This window comes from Pseudophryne corroboree, chromosome 8 (assembly GCF_028390025.1).
Source record: "Pseudophryne corroboree isolate aPseCor3 chromosome 8, aPseCor3.hap2, whole genome shotgun sequence".
Classification (NCBI taxonomy): domain Eukaryota; kingdom Metazoa; phylum Chordata; class Amphibia; order Anura; family Myobatrachidae; genus Pseudophryne; species Pseudophryne corroboree.
The window spans coordinates 380,539,889-380,557,821 of record NC_086451.1 but is presented as its reverse complement, the minus strand read 5'-3'; the positions used below and the strand labels follow the sequence as shown (position 1 = coordinate 380,557,821).

Genomic DNA, 17,933 nt, shown 5'->3' with positions numbered 1-17,933 from the left:
AAATAAATAAATAGTTCTGTCTCAGTGCCCCAACCTTTGTAAATGTAAGCAGTAATTTCATGACCGCATTGAGAGTTGGGGAGAATTTTGTTACCACAGCTGCATTTTATATGTTGGTAAATGAGCTACTATATAGTTTCTTGTGCCCCCACATGCCTGGATAGGAAAGCCGGTGGCTGGCAAGTATAGGCCAAGTATGGAATGGGAGTGTTGACATTATTGGGGCACAACTAAATGTGGATAATACATCAACAGACACACTCTTTAGGTGGCATGTCTCTTGTGATGTAATGATAATGATGTCTAACAGCTATCTGCCTCAGATTGACTGATTGAGTATTGACCCATCCAGCTGTAAGTACTTAATTAGTTGGTGTCGCTGCTATATTATGTGTATGTGTCCATCTAGTCACATTAATTAGTTGGCATTTCCACTTGGACTACTCGGAAGACTGCTATTAGATTTTTAATGGGGAAAAAGGTGTTCATATTTCATTCCATTTCGTTTAATTTGTATTTTGTATTTGTACTTATTAGTTAACTACAATTTATTTAGAAAATTTGACTTCCAAGTATTAGTAACTATCAAGGCACTTTTCTTTCCTGTGTGTATGCAGGGCTGCAACTTACTGTATTGTCAGCCAGTCAGTCGTGGACCCTTCAGTGCATGCGTGTCCTGGCCTTGGTATTGCAAGTGCAGATACAATGGAAACCTGATTATAGAAAAAAATATACAGATTTCCTTTTTTTTTTTGCAGAAGAAAGTAATAATAACTTATTAGTACGTTTATTTACCTTATTAATTTATTCTAAATAAATAAATGCTTAAGTAGTAGTAGTAGTAGTAGTAGTAGTAATAGCTTATTAGTAGATTATTAGTAGTAGTAGTAGTAGTAGTAGTAGTAGTAGTAATAGTAGTACATTATTAGATTATCATTATTAGTAGTAGTAGTAGTAGTAGTATATTAGTAGTAGCAGTAGTAGTAGAAGATTAGTAGTAGTAGTATATTAGTAGTAGTAGTAGTGCCGGATCTAGACCTTGCGGCACCCCGAGCGAAAAAATAGGACTGTGGCTTCATGGAGAAGGGGCGTGGTCAGTTATGCCACCTGTAGCTGTGCCCACAGTAGTATTGCCCCCAGTACTGTGCCCCCTGTAGAGTAGAAAATAAAAAAAATAAAAAAAATAATACTTACATTCCCCTCTCCTGCTTCCCGACCGCTGCTGCCCTCCGTCTCTGGCCGCCGGCGTCGCTCCTCGGATCTATGGGAGAGACGTCATAACGTCTCTCCCATAGCACCGCATAGACACTAGAGATCAATAATGACCTCTAGCCTCTATGTGCTACTCCCACAATGCAGTGTGGTGCGCGATGACTTCATCGCGCACAGCATAGCACCGGGCATCTAAACAGCACCGGGCGGCACCAGTAGTGGATCTTGCCACAGCGGCAGTACCCTCCGGACGGCAGCGGCACCCTACGGAAGGCGGCGCCCAATGCAAAAATCCTGCTTGCCCGTAGCAAGATCCGTTACTGAGTAGATTAGTAGTAGTAGTAGTAGTAGTAGTAGAGTAGTAGTAGTAGATTATTATTATTAGTAGTAGTAGTAGTAGTAGTAGTAGTAGTAGTAGTAGTAGTAGTAGTAGTAGATTATTATTATTATTATTATTATTATTATTATTAGTAGTAGTAGTGGTAGTAGTAGTAGATTAGTAGTAGTAGTAGTAGTAGTAGTAGTAGTAGTAGTAGAAGTAGTAGTAGATGATTATTATTATTATTATTATTAGTAGTAGTAGTAGTAGTAGTAGTAGTAGTAGTAGTAGATTAGTATTATTATTAGTAGTAGTGGTAGTAGATTAGTATTATTATTATTAGTAGTAGTAGTAGTAGCAGTAATAGTAGTAGTAGTAGTAGTAGTAGATTATTATTATTATTATTATTATTAGTAGTAGTAGTAGTAGTAGTAGTAGTAGTAGTAGTAGTAGTAGATTATTAGTAGTAGTAGTAGTAGTAGTAGTAGTAGTAGTAGTAGTAGTAGTAGTAGTAGATTATTATTATTATTAGTAGTAGTAGTAGTAGTAGTAGTAGTAGTATATTATTATTATTAGTAGTAGTAGTAGTAGTAGATTATTATTTGTAGTAGTAGTAGTAATCCACATGATTTCTCTGCAGTCTACATTCATTTTCAGTTCATATCAGATACAGCCTTAATGTTAGTGTTAGGCGGCTTCAGCTGTGCCCCAATGTCCCATAGTGCGAAACAGCTGCCTAATGGTAGCTCAGGCCTTTGTGTATGACACTTAATTTAATTATTATTATTATTATTATTATTATTATTGTTATTATGTACAAATAGGGTAATGGTAATTTAGCATTTACTACTAAAGGTGCATACGGACTAGGTTTTAAACAATATCGCTCATTTTCACCCTTCTGAGTGATATCGTTTGTAATATCGCCCAGTGCGTACGCTACAAACGATGAATGCTCCCGCAGGTCTTTATCAACCCCCTCTGTAGCCTGGTTCCGGTATGAATGGTCGACAATGTTAAGGTCGACACTCATTAAGTTGACCACTATTGGTCGACATTGACATGGCCGACATGGACTAATGGTCGACACATGAAAATGTTCGACACATGAAAAGGTCGACATGATTTTTTTAACTTTTTTGGGTGTAATTTTCTGCGTAAAGTAAAGCTTCGCTCGCCATGTTTCGTGGAAGGTGCCTCGCTTTGTTACCGCTGCGCTCGGCACAGGTTACCATTCCCAATCGTAGTCCACGTGGATCGTAAAGTATGAAAAAGTTCCAAAAAAGAAAAAAAATGTGAAAAACTCATGTCGACCTTTTCATGTGTCAACCTTTCATGTGTCGACCATTTTCATGTGTCGACCATTTGTCAATGTCGACCTATAGTGTTCGACCTAATGAGTGTCGACCTTAACATTGTCGACCATCTGACCGGATACCCTGTAGCCTGTACATGCAGCTCAATTCGGACTTATTGTCCAAAACTGCATGCACGGCCGGCAGCGGCGTGGCGCCACTGAACTATATAGTTAATGATCATACAGCGTGTATGCACTATATCAGCAGCCGGGAGGTTGGGGGAAACACTAGGTGAAATCACTCATGGGGCCTAATTCAGACCTGATCGCTGCTGTGCGTTTTTGCACAGCAGCTGATCAGGTCTGAACTGCGCATGCGCCTGGGCCGCAGTGCGTCGGCGCATGCCAGACAGCTGATGGCTGTCTCAGCCCTGCGATCGCCTCTGCCTGAATGACAGGCAGAGACGGTCGCTGGGCGGGAGGGGGCTGGCCGGCTGCGTTTGGGCGCCGTTTAGGGGGCGTGGTTTGGGCAACGCAGACTTTCCCGGACTGTTGGGGGAGGGGCGGGCCGTAGTGGCTGCGTGACATCACACGCAGCCGCTGCAACCCTCACAGCAACGAGTAGCTTCCTACCAGCGTGCAGGAGCTGCGCTGGCTGGGAGCTACTCCTACAGTACAAAAGCATCGCCGCTGTGCAATGCTTTTGTACGTGTGTGTGTGGGGGGGGGGGGGGGGCGGCCTGACATGCGGGGCGGACTAGCCCTGTGCTGGGCGTCCCCCGCATGTCTGTGTGACTGATCGCAGATGTGCTAAATTTAGCACATCTACGATCAGATCTGAATTAGGCCCATGGAGCGTATTGTCAGGTGTGTACCCAGCTTTACACTGTCAGCCCACATCTCTATGCTATAGTGTGGCCTAAGTATACATACTGGCTATTGCTAACGTACACCTGGTGCAAAAACTATTGAGTTTGACCTTGAGTCATTTTGTGACGTGTCCTTCATGCGTTTTCTTTGAAGTGTCCGACTGAACATATGCATACAAATATGATTATTTCTATGTGCATCTTCTCCTTGCATATGTATGTATTCAACTCAAAGTGAGCCATTAAGTCTGCAAGGTATAGCACAGCTGAATCAATTATCCAGCATAAATCATAGGCCAGTGTCTGTCATATACTGTACATCCAGTGGACCTGTCACTTGGAGGTGATGTTCTTGCATGCAGAATGGGGATGTGTGGCTTGTCCAATAGAACAGACTGAGCTGCACATAGACACTGTGATGATTTGGAATATTTCTCTACATGTTACTGTCATGATATCACTCCGTGAGTTATTATGAAACCTTCATACCTGGCTCAGGAGCGTCCTCAGATATAAATGCTTGCCTCATGGCACGTATAAGGAGTAGCAACATAAATCACCTTAGGGGAAGAGAGCAAAAACTTGGACTCCAGTAATTTTATTTTTATTGCATTACTCATGCAGAACATTTCACTGCTTTTTTTTTTTTTTTTTTTTTTTTTTTTATAAATGTTGAATTATTACTTTTATCAGCCACACTATTATATTTAAGGAATATATATATATATATATATATATAGGTATAGTTAACAATTAATGGTCTACCTATTGACTGTAGACTTTTTTAGTGTAGATCTAATAATCCATACCGCAAAGTATCACCCTAAGCTAGTCCCAGTCAGGGACCCCCACAGTTCCTCTAGCTGCGGAAGGGGGGCGTTACATTAAAATCAACCTAAATAGAATGATAAGTATATTACTATAAACCACCAATTAGGCAATTTGACAAAAAAGAGTGCTTTAAAGAAATGGAGAAAAGAGAATTTACAGTCACAGTTGCACTGACGAATTTATAATGGGTGCAGTGCGTGTGGTGCACACGGGCCACCCATTATTTTTCATACATACCTTCCGGAGTTCCCCGAGGCGCAGCAGCAGCGCTGCAGAAATTACTGTGCTCTAGACTCTGGGACCCAGTAGCGTATCTACAATGGATGCAGTGTGTGCGGTGCACACAGGCCCCTGGGTTCAGAGGGGGCCCACACCGCACACACTGCACCCATTTTTTCTAATCTTACCTGTCTGGTGTCCGTGTAGGGGCCCCCTCCTCTCCCATAACCAGCAGCGCCGCTGTTAGCGCTCTGAGCACCAGAGCCGACCCTAGCCAATTTGATGCCCTAGGCAAAATTTTATTTGGTGCCCCGCAGCACTGCCGCTAGTTCTGCATCTGACCCAGCAACACTCAAGCAGTGGGCCCCACCAGGGGGTTACACTGTGGGCCAGTTCAACCCTGCATAATGGCACACAGTAATGCCCATAATACACATAATTCCACACAGTAATGCACCTGACACATATGCCCCACATTAGTAATACCCATAATACACATAATTCCACACAGTAATGCACCTTACACATATGCCCCACATTAGTAATGCCCATAATACACATAATGCCACACAATAATGCACCTTACACATATGCCCCACATTAGTAATGCCCATAATACACATAATTCCACACAGTAATGCACCTTACACATGTGCCCCTCATTAGTAATGCCCATAATACACATAATGCCACACAGTAATGCACCTGACACATATACCCCACATTAGTAATGCCCATAATACACATAATGCCACACAGTAATGCACCTTACACATATGCCTCACATTAGTAATGCCCATAATACACATAATGCCACACAGTAATGCACCTTACACATATGCCTCACATTAGTAATGCCCATAATACACATAATGCCACACAGTAATGCACCTTACACATATGCCTCACATTAGTAATGCCCATAATACACATAATTCCACACAGTAATGTACCTTACACATATGCCCCACATTAGCAATGCCCATAATACACATAATTCCACACAGTAATGCACCTTACACATATGCCCCACATTAGTAATACCCATAATACACATAATGCCACACAGTAATGCACCTTACACATATGCCTCACATTAGTAATGCCCATAATACACATAATTCCACACAGTAATGTACCTTACACATATTCCCCACATTAGTAATGCCCATAATACACATAATTCCACACAGTAATGCACCTTACACATATGCCCCACATTAGTAATGCCCATAATACACATAATGCCACACAGTAATGCACCTTACACATATGCCCCACATTAGAAATGCCCATAATACACATAATTCCACACAGTAATGCACCTGACACATATGCCTCACATTAATAATGCACATAATACACATAATGCCACACAGTAATGCACCTGACACATATGCCTCACATTAGTAATACCCATAATACACATAATTCCACACAGTAATGCCCATAATACACGTAATTCCACACAGTAATGCACCTGACACATATGCCCCACATTAGTAATACCCATAATACACATAATTCCACACAGTAATGCACCTTACACATATGCCCCTCACTAGTAATGCCCATAATACACATAATTCCACACAGTAATGCACCTTACACATATGCCCCACATTAACCCATAATACACATAATTCCACACAGTAATGCACCTGACACATATGCCCCACATTAGTAATACCCATAATACACATAATTCCAGACAGTAATGCACCTTACACATATGCCCCTCACTAGTAATGCCCATAATACACATAATTCCACACAGCAATGCACCTGACACATATGCCCCACATTAGCAATGCCCATAATACACATAATGCCACACAGTAATGCACCTTACACATATGCCCCACATTAGTAATACCCATAATACACATAATTCCACACAGTAATGCACCTTACACATATGCCCCACATTAGTAATACCCATAATACACATAATTCCACACAGTAATGCACCTGACACATATGCCCCACATTAGTAATACCCATAATACACATAATTCCAGACAGTAATGCACCTTACACATATGCCCCTCACTAGTAATGCCCATAATACACATAATTCCACACAGCAATGCACCTGACACATATGCCCCACATTAGCAATGCCCATAATACACATAATGCCACACAGTAATGCACCTTACACATATGCCCCACATTAGTAATACCCATAATACACATAATGCCACACAGTAATGCACCTTACACATATGCCTCACATTAGTAATGCCCATAATACACATAATTCCACACAGTAATGTACCTTACACATATTCCCCACATTAGTAATGCCCATAATACACATAATTCCACACAGTAATGCACCTTACACATATGCCCCACATTAGTAATGCCCATAATACACATAATGCCACACAGTAATGCACCTTACACATATGCCCCACATTAGAAATGCCCATAATACACATAATTCCACACAGTAATGCACCTGACACATATGCCTCACATTAATAATGCACATAATACACATAATGCCACACAGTAATGCACCTGACACATATACCCCACATTAGTAATGCTAGTAGCTTTTTTTAATAACACTTACTTTTACTTGCTGGCGTGCTTGCAGTCAGTGTGTGCGCCCATGGATCCATGACTGCGATTTGTGAGATGGGGCGGCAGGATGGATGGGTGGGTGAGTGCTTGCGCCCGCACCCGTTAAAGAGGCACCTGTACAAGGGTATGCCGTCCTTTGCAAGCCTCACTCCTTTATTTTCACTTGCTCATTGGAAACAGATGGCAGCAATGTCCAGATACTGCCACACTTGCTGGTTATACAAAAAGACCAGTATCAAACATGTAGCAACTGTTCATTCTCTTCACTGTTTAGTGTCTTTGCTGGTGTCTGTTACTCCCGGCAACTGCATGCCCTTTATTTTATACTGTGGGAGCGATATGCTCTGCCCTCCAGTATGATGTGTCCGAAAGTCACGCTGCACTGATGTTTCATATAGAAATAGCGCAATGCAACTTACTGACCACGTTACAGTGCTGGATGGCAAGGGAATTTTACGGCATGGACTGACTAGGAAATAAAGTGTGGGGAGAACACTGCCCATGTTATGTCCCTGCAGACATCTGGTGTTTGCACAGGGATAAGGGACACACAGGATGGCAGGGCACAAGCAGTATAGGTGATGTCAGATTTATGTGAAGCAGACTTCCTACAGTAAATACACATGTGGTATCATAAGGCGCCATCCAGTAATAACCTTATATAGACAGTGAAACTGTGACAGGTCCAGGAATTGAAGTTACTGGGCTTCTGCTGTCTGTCTGAGGTCTCACAAGTCAGGGGCATTCAAGCATGTCGGAGAGAGTTTAAGGTACAGTGTGCATTTTATTTGACAAATATAAACAGCAGTGTATACAAGTACTGATTGAATACATTTGGAAAGTAACAGTTAGTTTGCAGACTGTCCCTCCCAGCATGAGATACTGCAGGGACATGCGTGGATGCCCTAGGCAAATGCCTAGCCTGCCTATAGCTAAGGCCGGCTCTGCTGAGCACCACCCCGCCATTTTTCCGGAGACCTGCACATGCGCTTTAGACTCTGGTACTGTGCCAGAGTCTCTAGTGCTCAGAGCGCTTAACAGCGATTCTGCCGGCTACGGGAGAGGAGGGGGACCACACATGGGGACTGCACACGGGTCCCCTCCTCTCTAGATACGCCCCTGTAGGGTCCCCTAGGGACCCTAGTGCCTAGAGTAACAGCGTTGCCGGCTAGAAAGGAGGGAGCTCAGACGGATCCTGCACACAGGCCTCCTCCTCTCAGGAAATGCCCCGCACAGATGCTTTATATACATTACAGTAAATTGAACCACCTATTGCAGGATTTATTTGACTTGCAAACAGCATTCATTAGAGAGACACATTTCGGTTGCAATTGGTATAAAGTATTCTCCACTCATGAGATTATCTTGTTGTTGGGTTTGTTTTTCTGTATAAAAAGCGTTTATACAGTAGGAGACATGATGTGCGACAGTGATTGATATAATATCTATTACAATAATCTGACCTATGGCAGTATTTGACTGACTGGAAAAAGATGATTACAAAAAAGAATTTTCTACTGCAATTGGTAGAAAAACTTGGAAGATAGACATCTGAAAGGCTACATGAAATGACAGATAATTCTCTATCAATGCACACAAAGTTGCCACTATTCATATAATGTAAAAACCCTTAAATAATAATGTACTAAAAAAGGACAGGTATTAAACTACAAGAATTCTTGTAGTGGTCTAATGGAGGGGTTGTAGTTTTGACAGTGGCATCGAGAAGGGGCGGAGAGGGGCGGTTACTAATTACCCATACCTGGGCATGATGGAAGCCACACCAACGTTCCCCCATCCCCCCGTAACTGTCCCCAGCCCAACACTCATCTGCCTCCTCTCCTGGATTTGCTCCTGGCTGAGCGGCTCAATGCGCTGCCCTTTCCAGCGTGACGTTGTACTTGTTTTTTAAAAAAATTCTAAGGGGACATGGCCACACCTACCGTGATTAGGCCACATCCCAAGAAAAGTACCTGGGCCCAGCCAGGCATTCCACTGCCCTGAGTTTCTGAGTCAAATTAGGTCACCGATAGAGTAAAAGAAATCCCACTAATGAAGTGGAAAGACTCGTTTCTGTTATTTGTACTTGTATATTTTTTGTTAATGGTCTATGAATTTGTGAGCTGTTTATGACAGTAAAGTAAAAAGTATATATATATATATATATATATATATATATGTATATATATATACAGTACTGTCACTGTGCAAAAGTTTTAGGCAGGTGTGGAAAAAAATGCTGCAAAGTAAGAGAGCTTTCAAAAATAAATGTGTTCTTCATAGTTTATTTTTTGATCAATTAACAATATGCAAAATAAATTAACACAAAATCTAATCTAAATCAAATAATTTTTTGGTGTGACCACCCTTTGCCTTCAAAACAGCATCAATTCTTCTACGTACACTTGGACACAGCTATTGAAGGAACTCAGTAGAGAGCTTGATCCAAACATCTTGGAAAAGTAACCACAGATCTTCTGTGTATGTAGGCTTGCTCAAATCCTTCTGTCTCCTCATGTAATCCCAGACAGGCTTGATGATGGGCGATACAGGGCAGGCTCTAGCATTAGGCAGCTGCCTAGGGTGCTGGTATCTGGCACAGTGCCACTGAGACTGCCTATCACAAAATTAAGGCTGTCTCTGAAAGAAACATCCTTGTTGTACCTACAGTAATGCAAGTGGTGGATGTGGAACTTATAAATCAAACTTTTATCTGAAGGGCTGGGAAGTGGGTATTGGTGGTTGTTGTGGGCAGTAGGCTAAAGTTTTGCATACGGTGCCGAGAAACCTTGCACCGGCCCTGGGGCCATATCATCACTTCCAGAACTCCTTGTTCTTCTTTATGCTGACGTTAGTTCTTAATGACATTGGCTTTATGTTTGGGGTCATTGTCCTGCTGCAGAATAAATTTGGAGCCAATCAGATGCCTCCCTGATGGTATTGCATGATGGATAAGTACCTGTCTGTATTTCTAATCTCTGAGGACGCAATTCATTCTGACCAAATCCCCAAATCCATTTGCTGAAATGCAGTGCCAACCGTGCAAGGAACCTCACCCATGCTCTACTTTTGCCTGCAGATACTATTATTGCACAGCTATCCAGACCTTCGGCGATCAAACTGCCTTCTGTTACAGCCAAATATTTACAATTTTGACTCATCAGTCCAGAGCACCTGCTGCCATTTTTCTGCACCCCAGTTGCTATGTTTTAATGCATAGTTGAGTTGCTTGGCCTTGTTTCCATGTTAAAGGTATGACTTTGTTGCTGCAATTCTTGCATGATGACCACTTCTGGCCAGACGTCTCCGAACAATAGATTGGTGTACCTGAGTTCCACTGGTTTCTTCCAGTTCTGAGCTGATGGCACTGCTGGACATCTTCTGATTTTAAAGGGAATTTAGCATCATGTGTCTTTCATCTGGTGCTCTAAGTTTTCTTGGCGGACCACTGAGTCTATGGTCCTCAACGTTACTCGTTTCTTTGTGTTTCTTCAAAAGAGCTTGAACAGCATACAATATCTTGAAACCCCAGTCTGCTTTGAAATCTTGAGACCTTGGTGATGCAGTATAACTATCTTTTGTCTTGTTGCTGTGCTCAGTCTTGCCATAGTGTATGACATGTGCCATGAAACCATCTTCCACAACCTCACCTTTGCAGCAGAGTTTGGCTGTTCCTCGCCCATTTTTAAGCCTCCTACACAGCTGTTTCTGTTTCAATTAATGACTGTGTTTCAACCTACATGAAAATGATGATCATTATCATCTGTTTAATATGACTGGTTAATCATACACTTGACTATAATCCTACAAAATCCCTGACTTTGTGTGAACCTGTTTCTGGCATCCCTAAATTGGTAATAGCAGTCTGTAAAGTTCTCAGTGCATATATCTAAACTTCACTGAGTATGTCAGCTTCATCATAGGGAAGCGATTAGTAGTTTATTAACTCAAGCTAATTTTTACCTGCAGTTATTTAGGGTATAGTGTGATAGAGTGATATCACTACAAAAATCTATTAAACCTATATAAATTGGTCAAGACGGATGCGGATCAATTATATAACAGTTGGACATCAAAAATAAATTTCAAAATATTAAATAGATTTCTTTGTTTATCATGGCCAGTTTAGTCATGTGATCAGACTTTGGTCAAAGTATAGTGACATGTATATAGGTGGTCATTCCGAGTTGATCGCAGCCAGCAACTTTTTGCTGCTGCTGCGATCAACTAGAACACGCCTATGGGGGAGTGTATTTTAGCTTAGCAGGGCTGCGATCGCTTGTGCAGCCCTGCTAAGCTACAAAAATTTCAAGCAAAAGAAGACTAGGCCTGGACATAATCACCCTGTGCGACGATCCCTGCGATGCTGGAGCCGACTTTGATGTCAGACATCCGCCCTCCGTTCTCCTGGGCATGCCTGCGTTTTCCTTACCACTCCCCGAAAACGGCAGCCAACGGTCCGGATCCGCCCAGGAACGCCTTCTTCCTGTCAATCTTCTTTGCAGTCGGCTTTGCTACCGCTTCCTTCGTTAGATGCGACGTAACCCCGCGACCCCTGTCGCCGGGCAACATCGCACACGCGCACTACGGCCGCCGCGCATGCGCATTCCAGACCCGTTCACACCGCTGCGTGGGAACGGGTCGGAATGAGCCCCATAGTCTCAAGTTACCATAGAAACCTTTTGTATGTATTGACCTAAAGACCATCCCAATTTTACTGTATATGCGTGTGTTGATAAAACAAAACCTAACAGAGAAGGAGATAAAAGCGTCAGAGGCAGAGACATATAGGATTTATAACCATAGATCTGGACTCACATTATATGAACAACTGTATGGATAGGATATGCATGCGCAGACGAACTCCTGGGTCATAAATCCAAAGGCCAGGGAATGCGCATAGCAAAGGACAACTTTTATCGGAATAGTCTAGTTGTACACAATGGGGCATATTTATCACAGTCCTTGTGATGTGATGATTTTTCCCCAGCTCACATGTGAAAATAAATATTTTTGCTTGCATTTACCAGTAATGATGTGCAGAGCCGTCTTAACAGCAGTGTGGGCCCCTGGGCACAGCAATGCACTGGGCCCCCTACCCATGCTCCAGCGGTAGGGGTGGGAGGAGCTATCAGCAGCAGCTTTGATGTCCCGCGGGCAGTAGGGGGTGTTCTATCTTCTACTCAGCATGTAGGACCAGAAGCAGTGATTTCTGCTAATTACTCCTTTACTGCACAGATGGGCTAAACTGTAGAAGGGGTCATTGTGCTGAATGAAGAAGCCCTGGTACATGACTTCTAGGGTGGTAGGGGGTGTTTAATACGTAGGGGAGGGGTGTGGCTAGTGGAGTGGGCTTAATATCATTTTACGGTGGGAGGGCAGCTTGCTTGACTGCAGATATCTCAAGTTCCTGAAAATATATTTCTTAGCTTTGAATGGAATAAAATACTAGAGAGTTCCACCTTTCAGAAGGTTCTGGGGACTTGGGGATTAGAGTTCAGGAGCCAGAGCAATTCACCAACGAAAATCTAAAACTGCATATTAGGCATGTGGAGCTGGAGCAGGGACCAGCTGCTTGAAGGCTGATATCTCTGGTTCTGGGCATTGTAGAAACAAGCTGCCAGTGTCCACTAAAAGTGGAGAGTCCCGGCTTTTGGCTTATACCCTTAGAAATACTCAAAGTCAGACAGAACCCAAAATATCTGGCTGGGAAGAGCAATTAGCAGGCTTGTATGGGGACCACTGCTTTCAAGTCAGATATCTCTGGTTCCCCAGGGCCGATTTTCAAAAATCTGGTACCCCTGGAAAGAGGGGACCCTCAGCTATCAGCCTAGGGCCCTTATTCTCTTGGGGCCCTTGGGCAAGAGCCCATTGAGCCCATATGAAAAGACGGCCCTGATGATGTGCCCGGGGAAGAGTTTGCAAGACAGCGCTTTCCCAGCGAAGGGTTATAAGCATAATGATATCTACTGCTAGCATTTTATTTCCAAGTACGGACCAGGTGAGCTAAATGTAAAGTACTGCGGCTAATTGAATTCACCTCTTTATGGTTCAATGTGTGAAACTAGTACGAGTATTACATTTGGGTAAAAAAAAGGATTTGTCCCTCTCTGGCTGCAATAATACAAGTTCTGAGGGTGCGATTATCACATGCAATTTAATCTTTTTAGTTCAAATCGCCTTGAGTCTAGTTCAAATTGCACCGTGTTTATTTTCCCTTGTGATGCGATGAGCGCTCCCGCGCAGTCAACATCGCAAGGCAAAATTGTATGTGCAGTCACGTATTTTTGTACTACATCGCATCGCGTCTAGTTCAAATCGCACGCTGTGTAGCGAATCGCATGCGATACTGACTTTAGTACAGAAGTCCAAGCCACACCTCCGCCACTCCCCAAATACACAGACTGCGCAGAGCTGAGCAGCGTCCTCTCCTCTTCTTCTCCCTGTCCGCCCTGTTTGCTTTGCTGTGGCGCCAACCTAGATGAGCGGCGGGACTGTGAGAGGACTGTGAAGGGGACAGATTGCAGACAGTGAGTGCCTGTGTCTTTATCTGTCCACAATCAATTATGTGTTCGGATGGGGTGGGGGTACATGGGAAGTGAGGTGCCTGCCTGAGTGCTGCTGCCAATGGAGCTCCACCATCAGTGTGTGGGGGACTGAGGGAGGAGGGGTATGGGTGGTACCATGTGTGGGCACCAGAAGGTGGCTGCCAGGGAGGTGGGGATGGAGTGCACAGATGGTGGAGCAGAAGCACATCCACACGCGCCTGCCCTGGTGTAATGTGCATAATGGGTTGCACCTGGCATAATGTGTATAATGGGCTGCACAGTGGCGGAACTAGCAAGCGGTGGGCCCAGGTTCGACTAAATGCTTTGGGCTCCCCCCCCCCCATCCCATCCAAGTCCACCCCCTCACCCCTGGAGAGGATCTGGTGAGGGGGACCTGCTCAGGGCCAGAGAAATGGATATCTAGCAACAGTGCCGTAACTAGACATTTTAGCACTGTGTGCAAGAAACGGCATCGGAGCGCCACCCCTGCATGCAAAACAGGGGCAGTGCGCGCCGCAGGCGCGCGCAAAAATACATAGTGGCGTGGCTTCGTGGGGAAGGGTTGTGGCCACAAAATAATACCAATTCATAAAACGGTGCACAGTAGTCTCCATTATTCAAATTACGCCGCACAGTAGCACCACTACACCAGGAAGAGACCCTTTTACACCTTACGGCGGACAGATTCCTCTTTTTACACATTACGGCAGACAGCGTCCCCTTTTTACACATTATGGCAGACAGCGTCCCCCTTTTTACACATTACGACAGACAGCGTGCACTTTTTACACGTAACGGCAGACAGCGTCCCCTTTTTACACATTACGGCAGACAGCGTCCCCCTTTTTACACATTACGGCAGACAGCGTCCCCCTTTTTACACATTACGGCAGGCAAATTTTCCATGTGTACACATGGCGGCAGGCAGATTCCCCATTTTTACACATGGCGGCAGGCAGATTCCCCATTTTTACACATGGCGGCAGGCAGATTCCCCATTTTTACACATGGCGGCAGGCAGATTCCCCATTTTTACACATGGCGGCAGGCAGATTCCCCATTTTTACACATGGCGGCAGGCAGATTCCCCATTTTTACACATGGCGGCAGGCAGATTCCCCATTTTTACACATGGCGGCAGGCAGATTCCCCATTTTTACACATGGCGGCAGGCAGATTCCCCCTTTTTACACATTGCGGCAGGCAGATTCCCCCTTTTTACACATTGCGGCAGGCAGATTCCCCCTTTTTATACATTGCGGCAGGCAGATTCCCCATTTTTACACATTGCGGCAGGCAGTCCCAAGAAAGAAAGAAAGAAAGAAAGAAAGAAAGAAAGAAAGAGAAAGAAAGAAGAATTATACTTACCCTCTCCGCTGGCTCAGGCTCCTCAGTGCAGCTTCTGACGATTCCCGGGCAGGAGAGAAGGAGGAGGAGGGAGGTGGAGGAGGGAGCCACAGCAGCGCTGTGTTATTGGTGGAGGCGCTGCTGCCCCTCTGCTTCACTATAGGCTGTTCTCGGAAGACAGCCTATAGTGAAGCAGAGGGGCAGCAGCAGCGCCTCCACCAGTAACAAAGCACTGCTGCGGCTCCCTCCTCCACCTCCCTCCTCCTCCTTACCCCCGTGCCGCTGCGCTCCTCTCCTCTCCGGGCGGCTGTGTGCTGCGGGCAGCGGTTGCCCGCAGCACACAGCGGCATGTAATGAGTCAGTTTGACTCATTACATGCTTTGGGCCCCTGGACAGAGGCGGGCCCCAGTGCAACGCACTGGTTGCACTGGCAGTAGTTCCGCCTCTGGGGCTGCACCTGGCGTAATGTGTATAATGGGCTGCACCTGGTGTAATGTGTATAATGTGCTGCACCTGACATAATGTGCATAATGTGCTGTACCTGGTGCAATGTGTGCAAACGGCTGTACCTGGCGTAATGTGTATAATGGGCTGTACCTGGCGTAATGTGTATAATGGACTATACCTGGCGTATTGTGTATAATGGGCTGTACCTGGCCTAATGTTTGTAAGCGACTGCACCTAGCATAATGTGTATAATGGTCTGTATCTGGCGTAATGTATATAATGGGCTGCCCCTTGCATAATTTGTATAATGGGCTGTACCTGGCGTAATGTGTGTAAGCAATTGCACCTGGCGTAATGTGTATAATGGGCTGCTCCTGGCGTAATGTGTATAATAGGCTGCACCTGGCGTAATGTGTATAATGGGCTGCACCTGGTGTAATATATATAATGGGCTGCACCTGGTGTAATATGTATAATGGGCTGCACCTGGCGTAATATGTATAATGGGCTGCACCTGGTGTAATGTGTATAATGGGCTGTATCTGGGCCCTCATTCCGAGTTGTTCGCTCGGTATTTTTCATCGCATCGCAGTGAAAATCCGCTTAGTACGCATGCGCAATGTTCGCACTGCGACTGCGCCAAGTAACTTTACTATGAAGAAAGTAATTTTACTCACGGCTTTTTCATCGCTCCGGCGATCGTAATGTGATTGACAGGAAATGGGTGTTACTGGGCGGAAACACGGCGTTTCAGGGGCGTGTGGCTGAAAACGCTACCGTTTCCGGAAAAAACGCAGGAGTGGCCGGGGAAACGGTGGGAGTGCCTGGGCGAACGCTGGGTGTGTTTGTGACGTCAACCAGGAACGACAAGCACTGAAATGATCGCACAGGCAGAGTAAGTCTGAAGCTACTCTGAAACTGCTAAGTAGTTAGTAATCGCAATATTGCGAATACATCGGTCGCAATTTTAAGAAGCTAAGATTCACTCCCAGTAGGCGGCGGCTTAGCGTGTGTAACTCTGCTAAATTCGCCTTGCGACCGATCAACTCGGAATGAGGGCCCTGGTGTAATGTGTATAACGGGCTGTATCTGGCGTAATGTGTATAATGGGCTGCACCTGGCATAATGTGTATAATGGGCTGTACCTGGTGTAATGTTTGTAAGCGGCTGCACCTGGTGTAATGTGCATGAGTGCCCATTGACCCCCAAATTGTATGGCTCCCAGTATTTGCACAATTATGGTATTACACAAAAAGTGAGCTCCTCACAGAAGGGATTGCTAACCTGCAGTGTCATATAGAAAATAAAGTATTTACTGTAATCAGATGCAGTTACGTTTTTTTTTTTTTTATGCTAAACACATACTTTATATTACTCCACTTGTCATTATACTCCCATGGATGATATAATGCTCTTATCAGGGTAGGCAGATGAGCAAATAGGTGGGACAACCTGCTGAAGGTTAATCTTATAGGGCAGCTCTCTAGCTTAACATGAATTGTACTTGCAGCTGTGCTATCAGTCGTAAAGGTTGCAATTACCCTTGTTCATTAGGATAATTAGTATTTATATAGCATGCTTAATCCAAAGTTTATCTGGAAGTACCAGGGGAGCGCAGCTGCGATTCTGTTTCTGCATGTGTATGTTAGTTTATGTATTGCATGTGCTATTGTCTGTGTATTAACAAAATAAAACATATTTTTCAATTTGCTTTTAAGCATTGTGTGTGCCGCCTGTTTTCTGCCTGTCTGCCTGACCCAGTTCAGCCTGTGTTTCATTATCAGCCGTGCTCCATGCCTGTTTTATCACGCTGGCTGCCTCTCTCTCACCTTGGGCTCTGTTAGTTTCCATGAAAACTAAACTTGTACGATAACAAGATTGATTTACTAGACTCCAGAGCTGAAGATCAACATACAAGAGCTGGATCAGGGAAGAAGGGATGGAGATAATGTGGGATGTGGATAGAAGAGGGGGTTTGGTCTCCGTTGCTAAGCTCTTGGCCTAGCAATAAATTGATTTTTCAGCCTATATTTGTTCCCAGGTTCTGATAACACTATTACTAGTCCAAATAAAATGCAGCAGTAATAAGAATTCCTTTTTAAATAAGACGCATAGGAGCATTTTGTAACCTCAAGGTGTATTATTTTAAGGCAACAGTTTAATTTTTTTTCCATTGAAAAGAGACATAGCAGCCTCCCAGTCTTAATATTTTACCTTACAGCTATTTATGAATAGCGCTTTTGTAAATGC

At 44.2% G+C, this 17,933-nt stretch overlaps 1 long non-coding RNA gene across 1 annotated transcript in view; it reads right to left on the bottom strand.

The window, feature by feature from the left end:
* Window positions 1–542: 542 nt before the first annotated feature.
* LOC134947833 (uncharacterized) overlaps window positions 543–17,933 on the bottom strand; it is a 55,623-nt gene continuing 38,232 nt past the window's right edge. The window contains exons 2-3 of the long non-coding RNA XR_010182806.1: window positions 4,186–4,256; window positions 543–713 (exon numbers count right to left, since the gene is read on the bottom strand). This is a non-coding gene — a long non-coding RNA (uncharacterized LOC134947833). The remainder of the gene's footprint in view (window positions 714–4,185; window positions 4,257–17,933) is intronic.